The sequence below is a fragment of the Patagioenas fasciata genome, chromosome 6 (genome assembly GCF_037038585.1).
Source record: "Patagioenas fasciata isolate bPatFas1 chromosome 6, bPatFas1.hap1, whole genome shotgun sequence".
NCBI classification, from domain to species: Eukaryota; Metazoa; Chordata; class Aves; order Columbiformes; family Columbidae; genus Patagioenas; species Patagioenas fasciata.
Genome location: NC_092525.1, coordinates 35,739,221 through 35,753,037, shown reverse-complemented (window position 1 = coordinate 35,753,037; position 13,817 = coordinate 35,739,221). Strand labels below are relative to the sequence as shown.

The following is a 13,817-nucleotide window of genomic DNA, read 5'->3' as shown; positions in this document are numbered from 1 at the left end:
CCTCCTGTGCCCTGCATATCTCCAATAATCTTCTTGAAGGAGTTCTTCCTTTGCATGGAATAGCTTGACCACTTTCCCACACATTCTCTCTCCTCCATCAGCAACACATTCCACATAGCAATAGTACCATTGACCTAAAGTAATTCCAAAGCTCTTCCACATCCAAGGTCTTGAATAGGTGAATCTATTTAATTTCACTAACAAGACCTTTTAGGTTATCAAAGTTTGCTCTTAGAGCTATAAGGCCTATTTTTACTGGCTGTTTCGTTCTATTTAAATGACTTTAACTCACAATCAGTTTTTGAACCAGCTTTCTTATAGTATCTGTATTGCTTATTAGAACAAAGACAGTAATCATCTCTTACGGGCTGTTGACTTGGTAAGCATATGCATTAATTTGGCCCAAATGTATTCTGTTTCATGCATGCCAACCTTTCTTATCTTTTTTTAATCTACCAGATTGTTAGAAGTTAGTTACAAAATGTTACTTATGCTTTCTTCACAGCTTTCCGGTGTACTTTACACACTTCAATATCATGCTCCCAATATATGTTTTTACCTTCTTGTTCCTGATCATCTGCTGGTATTTCCTCAACTGTAGTTCAGCTTTCATTGACCAGATTTTCTTCTTGTTGTGTACAGTAAGAAAGCATGAAGACGACATGAACTTCTGCCAAGGTTTGGTTTCCTTATATTTCTTAAGGTTCTTCTTTAAACAATTTGGATCTCAGTCCCAGATACCATTCCCATGAGTCCTCATTTTTAAGCATTTTCCCCCTACCTAAAATGAAATTATTTAGTGTCATCATCTCTGATTTATTCCAGTGGGAACTTCATAGCATCATTTCCCCACCGTGAAGAAAATCAAATTAAAAAAAAAATAAATTCTTCTCTATTCCTAGCAGAATCCTCTTTTCCACCCACATCCCACATCCTCCTTCTTGGGAAATGACTTTGCATCCTGTTCTGTGAAACTGATCTACTGACAATGTAGTTGTTTCTCTTTAACACAGGCTCCCAGTTCATGTAGACGCTATTTTTTTTTCTTAGTCCCTTTTACTTTCTACTCACAGATCATCCTGTCTTTTGTTCTTCCCTCCTTACGAACTTCTTTACTGTTCTCACTCCTCTTTAGAACCTTGTCTCCTACAATTTTTGCTGGAATTAACTTTTCCACTTTCCTTCTGCCTTCTGTTTTGGTTTTGTCTGTTGTACTTTTTCAGTCTCCCAGATGACAAGCATATTCTTTAGCTTTCCTCTGTTTCCCAGACTGTTCCACTTTTTCTTTTCATTGCAGCCTTCCCTGACTCACCAGTCTCCTCTGAGCTATCTCTTACATGACCTCTCACTCAACAAGTGTCTGTAAATCCCCAGCTGCCCATTCAGTTTGCTTCTTCTTATACCATTTCCTCAAATCCACATCTTCATTCAACATTGCCTCCAGGCACATCTCTAGTAAGGTCTTTTCTTCATGAACTTTAGCAGATGACACTTCGGGCATACATATCTTTCCAGAGAATAACATACATCCCAGGGCTTCTGCATCCAGTTGATATTGTCTTGTACGCTCCACAGCTGTCTCAATTCTTTATATAGTTGTTTCCTCTTACCTGTACTTTTAAGGTGAAAATCCCTCTCATTACTGGCTATTTCTTTCTTTTTCTGGGGCTTCCCTGCTGCCAGTGACATACAGGTTGGTGGGACTGAATTGTTAGGCCATTATCAGCTTGGCATACTGCAGGACTGAGGAGTGTATTGCAGGGTGCAGAGTAATAGGAACAAATTCGGTTCACAGTCCATTGTTTTCAAAGCCATCTATCAACCAGGAGGCTGCTTTCCACAACTATCATATACAGGTTTGCTATTGAGACTAAACTTCGGAGTGCCCTGCTGGAGTCAAATTCAGCTGTTATTACCTAGTGAGTGGTCACTGGAAAAAGCACAAGTGAGAAAATAAGAAATAAAATTTGGGTTTCAATGTACAAGTAAAAAATGACCAAAGAACAGGGTCGAGGTGCTCTGAAGAGTGCACAGGGATGGATGAGAATTCACCCAGGTTAAATCTTATCTGGGTAAATATTCAGATATACAGAGTCTAGTTGAAGGACCCTCCCCATCTCATACTAAAATAATCAAACTCCCAAACGTTCTCCAGTGAGCTAAGAGCATTTATCAGGGAAAGCACTTTATGGGGCTCAGGCAGATACCAATAACTGTGTCACATAGCATTTATTAGAAAATCCAAATATATTCTCCACTACTTTGTCCAATATATATGTGATCATTTATCTGCAGCAAATTTTACTGTAAATGTGATTATTTCCAAGAAGCAATTTCTCATGACTAGATTAAGTATAGTACTTATCATATATTCTGCTCAGATAGAGGCATCATTCTGGAATCTGTGCTACAGGAAAATGTTGGGAAAACTCCTAGGGCTTTACCACACAAATATGGATCAGGAACAGGAGCACAACAAACTAATGTTGGACTCAGCTTTATCTGCAAATGAGCTGGAGGCAGAATTTAGCCTTGGTTGTCTTTGCAGATGGTTTAATTTTGTTGATCTCTGAACAAGCAGTGTTTTACAGTAAGATACACCTATAAGACAAAATTCAGCTGTTTTGACTGCTAATATAGAACATTCCATCCCACCAAATAATAATTCTCAAAGAATTTTAATTGCATCCGTTCCTATTTTCAGATGGTGATGAAAGGACATGTGACAAGTCATTTTTCATGACTTTTGGTCTAATTTTTGAACAGAATTAATTTGTGCAGAGGTTCACAAAATTCTACACTATCATGTAAAAACAACTTATTTGAAGTATTCTAAACAAAAGAAACAAAGTTTAGGTTCCTCCTCGATTGGATGCAGGTTCAAGAGGGTTGAACATATTCTCATATTTCTCTAATCAGCTTAAGTACTGCATTTAAATCAAATCAGGAATGTGCAACAGGTAATGTTTGTGGTATTTATGATAATAAGGGAGAAATTCTAAAGTGGTTGAATGCAAATTTTTTGCCTCTCTTTTGTCTTGATAGATTTTTAGATAACGTTGAAAATACTGGCTGGAGCATACACCACCATCCTGTTAGTGATCCTCCTGCACAGAAATGCTTTGAATGCTGTCTTCCCTTAACTATTTTAAAGACACCTGCACACTCACCGTCAATAAGTCTGTTAAGGTATGTTTGGAAATATCCCACCTCCATTTGTATAGGTTATTCTGTTCAAAATATTTCCATGTTTAAAATAATTTAGCTGGGTTTACAATCATTTGAGGCTGGCAGCATAGAACCCTAGCTGCACGACAGACTGAGTTATTAAGTGTTTATAGAAATCTGATCAAATGGACCATCGGACGCTGGGGGATCAGAGGGAGAAGGCGGGGGGGGGGGGGGGTGGAATCTGTTCGAAACTCGCCCATAATGACAGCGTTCCTCGTCTTACAGCTGTGACATGAAGAGGGAGCTGTAGCTCTTCCGAGAGCGGCTCTGCCTCCAGCAGCGTATCCAGCCCGGCTCCTCTCTCCTCCTCGCTCTCCTCCGCTCCCCTCGCTCCTTCACTCACTCACTTACTCTTCCTTTTTTTTTCTGTCTCCCCCCCTCCCCTTCTTTTTTATCCCCGTGCCCCCTTGCCAGTTGATTTAAATGTATCTGTTCAAGTGGAGATAATCCATGCAAATCAGAGGCACTGGCTCCCAGTGCTTGATTCACAAAGAGAACTCAGCTTCAGGAGGTCACTCGTTCACAGCTGCTCCTCCCATTATATTTTCCCTTATTGCAGAACTGCTGCATGTATACAGTGACTGAAAGGACTCAATTTACTGCAACTGCTGCCGGGTTTTACTTACAACTTTCTTTAAAGGGAGACTTACCTTCTATCAGTCTTACTAAGGTAGGAAGTCTGATTCTTCTAGACATGTAATGCCTCCAGTGTTTGCTCATTATCAGATCCCACTATAATGATGCATATTGTTGTCAAAATTAGGTCCTAATAGAACTGTGCCAGGTGTCTGATGCTTTTGTTATTTGTGTGTATAGGTGCAACTGTTTAAACGACTGTTTTACTGTTTATTGAACCAGCTATGTATGTTCCCCCCCCCCCCCTTATTTTGTGTGTGTGGGGTTTTTTTCTTTTCTTTTTTTATAAGGGCATGTAGGATCTTAGCACAGCAACTTTCTCATCTACAAATGTAATCTTCAGTCAAGTTTGTGTTTTCTTCTTAAAATGTTTTCTAATGTCTGTGTAAGTTAATGGAGAGCTCTGTACCCTGCAAGGGAAAACAGTATCAAGAGAGCTTTCTGGCCTGAAACCTTATTAAGGTGCTATCTTTGGAGCAGAGCAAACTGTTGAAAGCTTTTGAACAAAAATAAAAAGGTCACCTTTTACTTTGCAGTGTTGTAAACAAGGAAACTCCAGGCCTCACTGCAAATGGGCCTGTCATAAATTTAGACCACAAGATAAACATATAGTTAATAGAATTGCTAGCAGAAGTGGTGAAATGGAGCCCTCACATTTCTCTGTTAACATCTATGGTTTAGAAAGGTTGGACAGGTAGTGCTTGCTTTGTAAACAAAGTGCAACTCGGAAACAACTGTTTAGATATGATTCTTAGAAAAGTTCTTAAGGAAATTCAGGCACTACTTCATTAGTTACATTCTAACTTGGAGCATACATCACGTGAAATATTGAACTAATGCATCTGACAGCAGATACTGATTTTATGAAAGCAGACAGTAAATCTTGCATTTATTTATGTGTATTTCTTTTAATTAGTTGTCAGAATTTAGGCATGAAAATGATTAAAATAACTATAAAAACTTTGGATGTGTTAAATCGCAAGTAATGGATTTAAGAGCAATATAGTATAAAAAATTGTATGATTTTTGACTTACCCTTGTTCCACAGTAAAGTTCTTGTTTGTTGTCTTGCATAGCTGGAGTTAAGAAACGACAGTTATTAGATTTGGAGCCACCCTGTTTTGGATAGAAATAGTATCTAACACACCCAAGTTAATCAAGTAACAGTTATATGACCGTTACACAGATTAAAATGAAATTTTAGTTGACCAGATAAGACAGAGACACATAGATATTCCCAAACATATACTTTTTAATTTCTTCAAGAACACTTGAGGCGTATGTTTTCCAGTTTACCTTTCTGGATCGGGTATTTTTAGTTAGCATGCTTCAGGAAAGAGTACTTGTTCACTATATCAAGTATTTCACTGCCTAAAATGTGCATCTTTTCTCTTTGATATACAGTCTGCTTTCTGAAAAAAATACATTCTGTTTTTGGAGTACAGTACAAACCTAGAAAGCCTTGTCATTGCTAGCATAAAGAAGACATCTACACAAGTATTACTGTGCAGAGGGCAATCCTTCTTTCTCTGGTATTTGTTAGGTTACTGTACATAGAATTTAGCAGATAAATATCTTTTGCTTTGTGGCATTTTGGAGATCCTATTGGTATGCAGGTTACCCTGTGAGGATGGCAACTGAAAAAAGAAATATGTTTTATAGCAGTGTGTAATAAAAGCCCTTCACAATGATGTAAGCGGAGTCTGACCTTTCTTTCTTATCCTGTAATTAGAATTTTTATTAACTCTTTCAAGTGCAGAGTTTTTTGAGTAAATTAATGTTACTTGGGAGAACAAGAATGTATTTTTGATTGATGACGTTTAAAAGTAAAATTTTAGAATCCTTTAGAATCCTTTTTAGACAGAAATAGATGAAGAAATATATTCTTCCCAACAACTTGTTCCACACAAAGCAATTTTGATTTATAGAAAAGAGAGATTTGATATAAGCATCCTACCACCCCCTAGAAGGGAAAGCAGCAGGGGGGGAAAGGCATTTCTGAAAAAGACTTCTTTCGTTTTGTGGAAGAGGAGGAGAATGGATTTTAGAGAAGAGAGCTGAACTTAAGGAAAGACATTAAGGATCTTTTGTCTGACTGAATCTCTGGCCAGGATGAAGTTGGGAAGTAAAGGTGATCCCTGTGGAGTTTAGTAATATACAGAGATGAGATTAGATGACTCACCACTGGAGATATGAAAAAGGGAGAAAAAGGCCTTTCTGAGGAAGATTTTTTTGTAAGTGGATTAAAATATTGTTGTAGCAGACAGTTATTTCCTGCTTCCTTTCCACCTTTTATCCAATGACCAATGTCTTACAGGGACACAAGTGTTCTTTAGTGAGTCATCAGCAGCATTTCATACAGTTACTTCCAAATTATGTACTCAATTCTCCTTGTAGGTTCACCAGGTTTACCTGAAATAACTCAGTTTAATTCCTTGATACACTGAAATAAATGAGAAGAAATCAGGTGTTTACATTATTGAGGCCTCTGAATGTATTTTCAGTAAATTCTCAAAGGAGTGAACCTTTGTGTTTCATTTCAGGCTATTTTATACTGTACCATTTTCTAAACAAGATTGTCAGTGTCCTTCTATGGCCAGTTCCTTTTTTCTATTGGTGTGATTTCTTCCTCTGCCTCTGCAAACTTACCATTGCTATAGTAACTCAGTCAAACATCTCTTCAAGATAAGTTACCTGACACCCTGCTGTAGTGTGCCTTGCAGCAGAATCTATAGGATGCAGTAAAACTTGTAGCTGTATATAATGCAGGGCTCTTGCTCCCATCAGGCTCTTTGCTGGTGGCTTTACAGAAGACACTTAAAAAGACAAAGTATCATCTTAAAAAGATGCTATAGAGATAGTTAATAAGTTCCATCCAACACTTAAAGGCCTTAGTTGTTTCCAGCTCTGAGCAGGAACATTTGCTGAACTACACCTTAAAAATATTCGAGAGAAGGAAGAAAATTTGCGAATCCCAAAAAGTGGTAGAGCCTTTGAGGAAATGTACAGCTATAAATAGGAAATCTTATTGTAAACAAAGTCCTTGATCAACGATTTGTCATTAGTATTTTCTGTAATTGCATAGCGAGAGTAAGTTCTCATCAAATTACATCTACAATTATATCGTATTCTCCTTTTTTACTATTGCCTTGCACTGTAAAGTACATTATTAAAATGTAATGTTGCAGAGTACAGACCTTGCATTTCTTTTGCAGATCGAGTGCCTGTACCTCTAGGGGTTAAAAACTGAATCAGATCCTTAACTTGCCTACTGACAGCCTTTGAAGTTGCTCCTTTATTTATTTATTTATTTATTTATTTTGGTCTAGAGGTTTAGATTGACATCCTTTTATATGTTTGGAATTCTTCAGCAGATGTAAAATGCTTGGTAATGACTGAAATTAACCTGAGGCTTTATATACCCATCTTCCCCAGGAACTGCACTGAAGCTTTAGTAACAGTTGAGGGTTTTATGCAAACAGCTGTTCTCATGAGAACATTTCATTTCTCTGTCCTTTACTGTCTTTATAATTTCTAGAGGTGTTTTAAGTCAAGTTGGACCCTTTTGCTTTCCTCTTTCCCCGATACAAGAAAATTTTCACAGATGAAATACACCAAAAGAGGGGCAGATAAAAAGAAAATAAGTGGAGTGGAAATGAATCTTTAAATGGCAAGTCTGTGAAACATTGAACATGGTTATCTGACGTTATGTCAGAGAGTGTTATCTCTTGAGGAGAAATGAGCAAGAACAGTCTGCACAGGAAAAGTAATTGTTGCTTTACTTCTGTCTGTTTATTTGGGATAGCTTGAACTGTCTCCCACTTTTGTATTTCTCTCAGTGTGAAAAGATTAACTATTAGAAATGCAGCCAGTAGGCATCTGACTCAAAAGCAATGCTCATTTGACCTTTGGACACAAAATATCTAATGCAAACAAAAATCTAAGCAACCGCAAACATCACTGAGTACAAGAAATATGCAGAATGTGGGTCAGTAGAAATGCAACACTTTCAGAAACAGAAACAAAAAACCCCTCCAAAATCAGTTGGTTAACAATTATCAATATTTATTTGTTCATTCCAGATCAGATGCTGAGGTTTTGTCCAGTTTACCTGAGGCAAAAGATCTGGGGCAAAATTCTGCATTAATTCTAACAACTGCAACTGAAACGTTAGGGACAGGGAAAAAGAGAAAAAGGAGGGTAAGAGATGCTTAACCAATACATACATACTTCTCAAAGGTTATGTTTTATTAGAGACAAAGAGTATATGGGAATTAAGATGTATTTCAAGTCTGTGTGAAGTTACCACTTATTTATTTAAAGGTTACATTTGCCATGTAAGGGAATTCATCGCTCTTACTGTTTTAATTTTTCCCCTCTGGTGGGAGGGAGGGTGTAACCTTAGGGGGACTGTTACGTGAAAATGCATGAATGTGAATGGGTAAAAATTAATCCCTCAGTAACTAGCCAATACTTCTTACTTCTCTTTCTACGAACTTATGAAGGATGAAGGCGTACAAGAAAAACTGCATCCCATGTGAAACAAAGGACTGAAAGTGGGATGCAGGTTCTATCTCTAGAGAAATAAAGCTGGTCACAACAGCCCAATGGAGCCAGGACTTCGACATCTGACTTGCCCCTACAGAATAGTCTGACTAGAAACTGCACTTTGAGGAAGAGGATTAAATACTTGTTAAAGTCAAGTAATGGCCCCCATGCAATTTCTGTTACCTAGCTGTGCTCGGTGATTTCGTAGAACAGTAATAGTATAATGCTAATTGACAACCTATAATTTAATAAAGGAAACGAATTCCAGAATTTGCTCCAGCAAACCTGGGGTATATAATTCCCATCAGCTTTACAATTGACGTGAGGATGGTTTACTTGGAGGATATAGTGGAGGTATACCAAGTTTTTCTTACCAAAACTTCATTGTCCTCATTGGGTCCAAACTTAATCACCATAGAAACTGCCATCTGAGTGAGCAGGCAGCTCAGAAGGGAGGATCCACAAGCACTCCATGTGTCAGTGACCTTGTTCCACATTTCCTGCAGGTCACAGAACCGCTCTGCACTAAACCTTTCCATAGTTTCAATAGCTTCTGCACTTCCTGGCCAGTGAGTTATGTGTAACCTCGTGTTCCCTTTTTCAGGGGAGGGAGGGAAGGTCCTCAGAGAGATTCCTGAAAGTTAAAGAAGATAAATGTTGCGCTTGACAGAAAATTATGCAGGTGAGGCTTGATAACATTATTCTCTCAAAGTCCACTACCAGCCTCAAAAATATGTCTATAAACAGCAAGATCAGAAGTGTTTCACAAATCTGCCATGTGGCTGGTTTTCATGTGGAGCACGCAGGACAGACAGGCACAGAAGAATATTGAGGTAATATGACAGACAGCCAAACACATTATAAAAGGCTACTTAAAAATACAAGACATGGTTTACAGTCAGAACATTTGGGTTTAATTTATTTAGAAATTACATTAATAGATTGTGAAAAACTAAATACAGTATGGCATTCCTGGGGATCTTTCCCATCTTGTTTGGCACATATCTTTTCTCTAACTTTCCAGTCTCTACCTCTGGCTTCCCTCTATCCCCCTGTCCTGGTTTTGGCAGGGATAGAGTTAATTTTCTTCCTAGTAGCTGGTATAGTGCTGTGTTTTGGATTTAGAATGAGAAAAATGTTAATAACACACTGATGTTTCTGTTGTTGCTAAGTAAGTCAAGGACCTTTCAGCTTCTTATACTGGCCTGCCAATGAGACATCTGGGAGTGCACAAAATATTGGGAGGGGACACAGTTAGGACAGCTGACCTCAACTGACCAAAGGGATATTCCATAACATACGGTGTCATGCTCAGCATGTAAAGCTGGGGAAGAAGAAAGAAGGAGGGATGTTTGGAGTTATGGAGTTTGTCTTCCCACGTAACCATTATGTGTGATGGAGCCCACCTTTGCTGGAGATGGTTGAACACCTGCCTGCCCATGGGAAGTGGTGAATGAATCCCTTGTTTTGCTTTGTTTGTGCAGGCAGCTTTTGCTTTACCTATTAAACTGTCTTTATCTCGGCCCATGAGTTTCCTCACTTTTACCCTTCCAGTTCTCTTCCCCATCCCACCAGGGGAAAGTGAGCGAGTGGCTGTGTGGTGCTTAGCTGCTGGCTTGGGTTAAACTATGATATCCCCCCCCAAAAAAAAAAATCCACAAAAAATGTAACATAAAACCTGTTTAATTTCCTACAAAAGATTATACTAAGTTTGCTTTTAATGTAATGATGTCGGTGGCGGATGATAACATGTATTAGGTAGTGCAAACTGCTGATTATCTGTCAGGATAAATCTGTTTATTTCAGAAATAGCAGTCTGACAACCCCCTGTTGTTAATCATGAAAGTACATGCTAATGCCAGGTACTATTTGCTTGGAGTCTCTCAGAGGAATGCGTTTGTTAGATTTTTTGCTTTGACAATCTTTACACTGAGATTTGCAAATTTTCTGTATTTTCTTTTTCAAATATATATTTTTTAGGAGAGAGGCTAGAGCAAAGCCACTGATCTACAACTTAGGTTCACAGCAATTCAGAGGAAAGAATGCTTGTGAAAAAAGACAGTGGATTATAGGATTACACAGTGGTTCAGAGTGTGCCCATTGCTGGGTTCATCTTTAGTAATTTCAGTGCAGACCCATTAGTGATGATCAGAAAACAGCAAAAGGAAAGTTAGGGCATTCTTTTTCCTCAGGAGTCACTCCTCTTATTTTTCTTTGTTTTTCAGCACTTGCGGTAGTTCCTAATTATACTCTGAACTAAAAAGACCATCTCCAGACGATGCTCATACCATTCCTCTTTAATGAGATAAATGGTATTTTGAGTGAAACATAAATGAAATACTGAGGTACAGTTTGGCAAATCTTGGGTGAAGAGGTATTTTATCTGACTTTACTGCATTTTGATCATTTCACGAATGCTTTAAAATGTTGAATAGCATAATAAAAATTGATATTTATATTGACATTTCAGGGTTCTAAATAGAAGCAGAGAAAATCTAAACAGACTTCAGTATCTCCGCAGCTGTTCCTCCAAACCCATCTCAGTTCTGGCTAATTCACTTTTTCTCCCCACATACCCTCAATTGGCCCTAATATAAACATCTCTCTCTAAAGCAATTTCTCCCTGGAAGATTATGCACATCTTCATCTTAATTCAGAATTTACATGTGTACTTTGCATATTTTTGCATCAGTATGTGTGTTTTAAATTAGATAAAGGTCACTGTCATTCATAATCAAGAAGAAGGTGTATAAAAGGTCAGGATTCAATAAAAAAAACTGATTAGATGTAGAGGTTTGTTCATATGATTCAGTATATCATTGGATAAGTGGAAATCATGAGTCAACAAATTAACCTTGGTATAATGGGTTACTTGCTTCATTAGGATCAGAAATGAGATTCACTTTTTTTTTTTCCAATGTGCTCCTTGTTTGTCTCTATAATAAGAAGAAATACTGAGGTGTTGATAGTTACACAACTGGGTATTTTTATAATTTAATTTGGCTTAAAATACAACACAAATGACAATTCTTGTGTTGAAAAAGGAACTGAAGCACCAAATACATTTGACATGAATATAAATATCGATGAAATTGAAATTATTCACTGTAAAAATAGGTAAATTAATTTTAAATAATGGCTTGTATGTGTCATGTAGGCTTTAGATGAAGCATATAAAAGAACCTGTGATGAGCCAGGCTTTCAAGGTCTAGTGTCAGGAGGAGATCCAGATGCAAGTGTCAGTGAACTAAAAGCAAGGATAAACCTGCACAAACTTCCCACATGTTCTTGGGTAAACCACCTACATTGATTATGCCTCCACTTCCATCTGCAAAAAATGAAAGACAGTTAGAGTGTTTATATTGCAGGAATGTTTCTGTTTCTGCAGACATAGATTTATCAGGTGGGCTAAGGAGATTTTAGGATATCTGCCACTGCCCTGTTCAGTAACCTGTATTTCTGAACAGTTACTGCAACCTGGCAGGGCTGTGGATCTCTGCACTTGAAAACATCTGAGGATTCTTCAGTAATATTCTCCAGGATACATGAGAAATATCAGAAATGGAATGGGACCATATTTACCAAATAATCTGGTTCAGCATTATTTATGCAAAAATATAATAGCATATGTTCAACTTCAAACTGTACAAACTTGGTGCAGTTTTTATGGTTCCACCATAAGCTTTTCAAAAGAGGTTTTTTTTATGTCAGAGTATTTTTTAGGTTTGAGTGTTGGTTTTGGGGTGGGCTTTTTTTCGTTGGCTGGAAAGTCTTTCAACTATTTCAGCCTGTACCATAGCAGGGAAGTCTGTAAGAAAAGCAACAATTAAAATAGTTCTACACGTCAATGTTTCAGACATTGTGTATTTCTTTAAGCTTCCTTCAGGTCTGTGTAGAATAAATATCAAGTTAATACTCGTTCAGTTTTTTTCCCTTGGGCAGCATTCTGTACCTGTTGAATTCAAAGTATGAAAGAAACTTAAACATGCTTGTTACTATTATAAAATTACACCAAATGGTCTTCAGATAACACATGGGTAATCTCTCTTCTGTAGAGATTTGGGGTTGCTCATAATTAAAATTGCAACCATCACAACCAGCTGACTGTTTTCTGATGTTCATATGCCCCACTCTCATAAGATGTAATGGAAAGAAAATACACTGAACAATGGTAAACTTTCCTTGTTTATGATATGGTTTGTATTTTATGCAGTTTTAGTACAGCAATAACATTAGCCCATTATTTCATTCCTTCAAGGTCAGTTGGGTATGAGCAGGACTTCAAATCGGGCTTTAGCAAGTGAGACTGTAGTGTCTGTTCATGATCATTAAAAGGATCAAACAACTTGTAAAAATTGGGCTTAGATTAGCGTAATTCGCAGCTTCTACCTCTTCTCTGTTTCACACCTTTATAGGCCCAAGTTGTCTGACTAGTGCTCCCCTTACTGAGTTACCTGTAGGCAAACTCCTGATGATGCTGGCCTTGGAAGAACCAAGTTAAAGAACCAGTATGGGAGTGCACGGAGGATGCACCTTCGTGAAGCTGCGCATAGACCAGGAGTGTGCACTCGAACTCCTTATCCTCCCAAAGCACTGAGCTTTTGTCCACATCCAAAAATAGCCTTGTTCCTTCTGGATATCACTGAACTGGAGGACATGTTGCAGGAGTGCCCTGAGTGCCCTGATGGGATTCAGCCAGTTGTGGGCATTCAGACCACAGGACCAAGTTAGAACTAGCACAAATTAAAATACCATGAAATATGCATGAAATATACGATGAGTTTTCAGTGTTTGATGATTCACACTACAAACTGACTTCTATTGAGTGGCAGTACTTACTAAGTTAGACACGTTCTAAGATGTATCTATATAGAGAGTTGTCACGAGGCAGAATTCACCCTCATTTCAGTTTTAGGGAATCATACCGTGTCCAGGTCATCACTTCTTGGGTTTTGCTGCAGACGTAACATAAGAGCTGTTCCAGTCAGTTTTGTGAGGGCTTTCTCTGTAACATGGTAGGAGATAACATGCAAGTGGGTGAGCGGAGGAACTTTTGTAGAATGTCCAGACTTCTTCAGAGTCCTCTCCCTGAAACAGTGTTGTATCAGCTATTTTTGCAACTAGGCCGCTCTGGTAGGAAGGGACTTTTTTCTTGTTCTTGCAGTATCTTGTACAAATCTTTGGACTACGATAGCGTGCAATAGTCCTGTCCACACCAACCTACTTTAGCTGTGTAGATCTATCATAGCGTAAGTGATTCATTTAGCCCATAGCGTCTGTGATGGAATCTCTGCAAAGAAAAGGTGTTGGAAACCAAGAATCTCCTAGTTCTGACACTGGTTTGTAAGATACCTTTGGAAAAGTCACCTAGGTAAATTTTTCCCTAGTTAAATTTGTGAATT

At 38.1% G+C, this 13,817-nt stretch overlaps 1 protein-coding gene across 1 annotated transcript in view; it reads left to right on the top strand.

Annotated features, from left to right (window-relative positions):
• The first annotated feature begins 3,663 nt into the window (after window positions 1-3,663).
• ADGRL2 (adhesion G protein-coupled receptor L2) overlaps window positions 3,664-13,817 on the top strand; it is a 386,421-nt gene continuing 376,267 nt past the window's right edge. The window contains exon 1 of the mRNA XM_071810503.1: window positions 3,664-3,901. The gene's annotated coding sequence lies outside the window, so the exon portion shown is untranslated. The remainder of the gene's footprint in view (window positions 3,902-13,817) is intronic.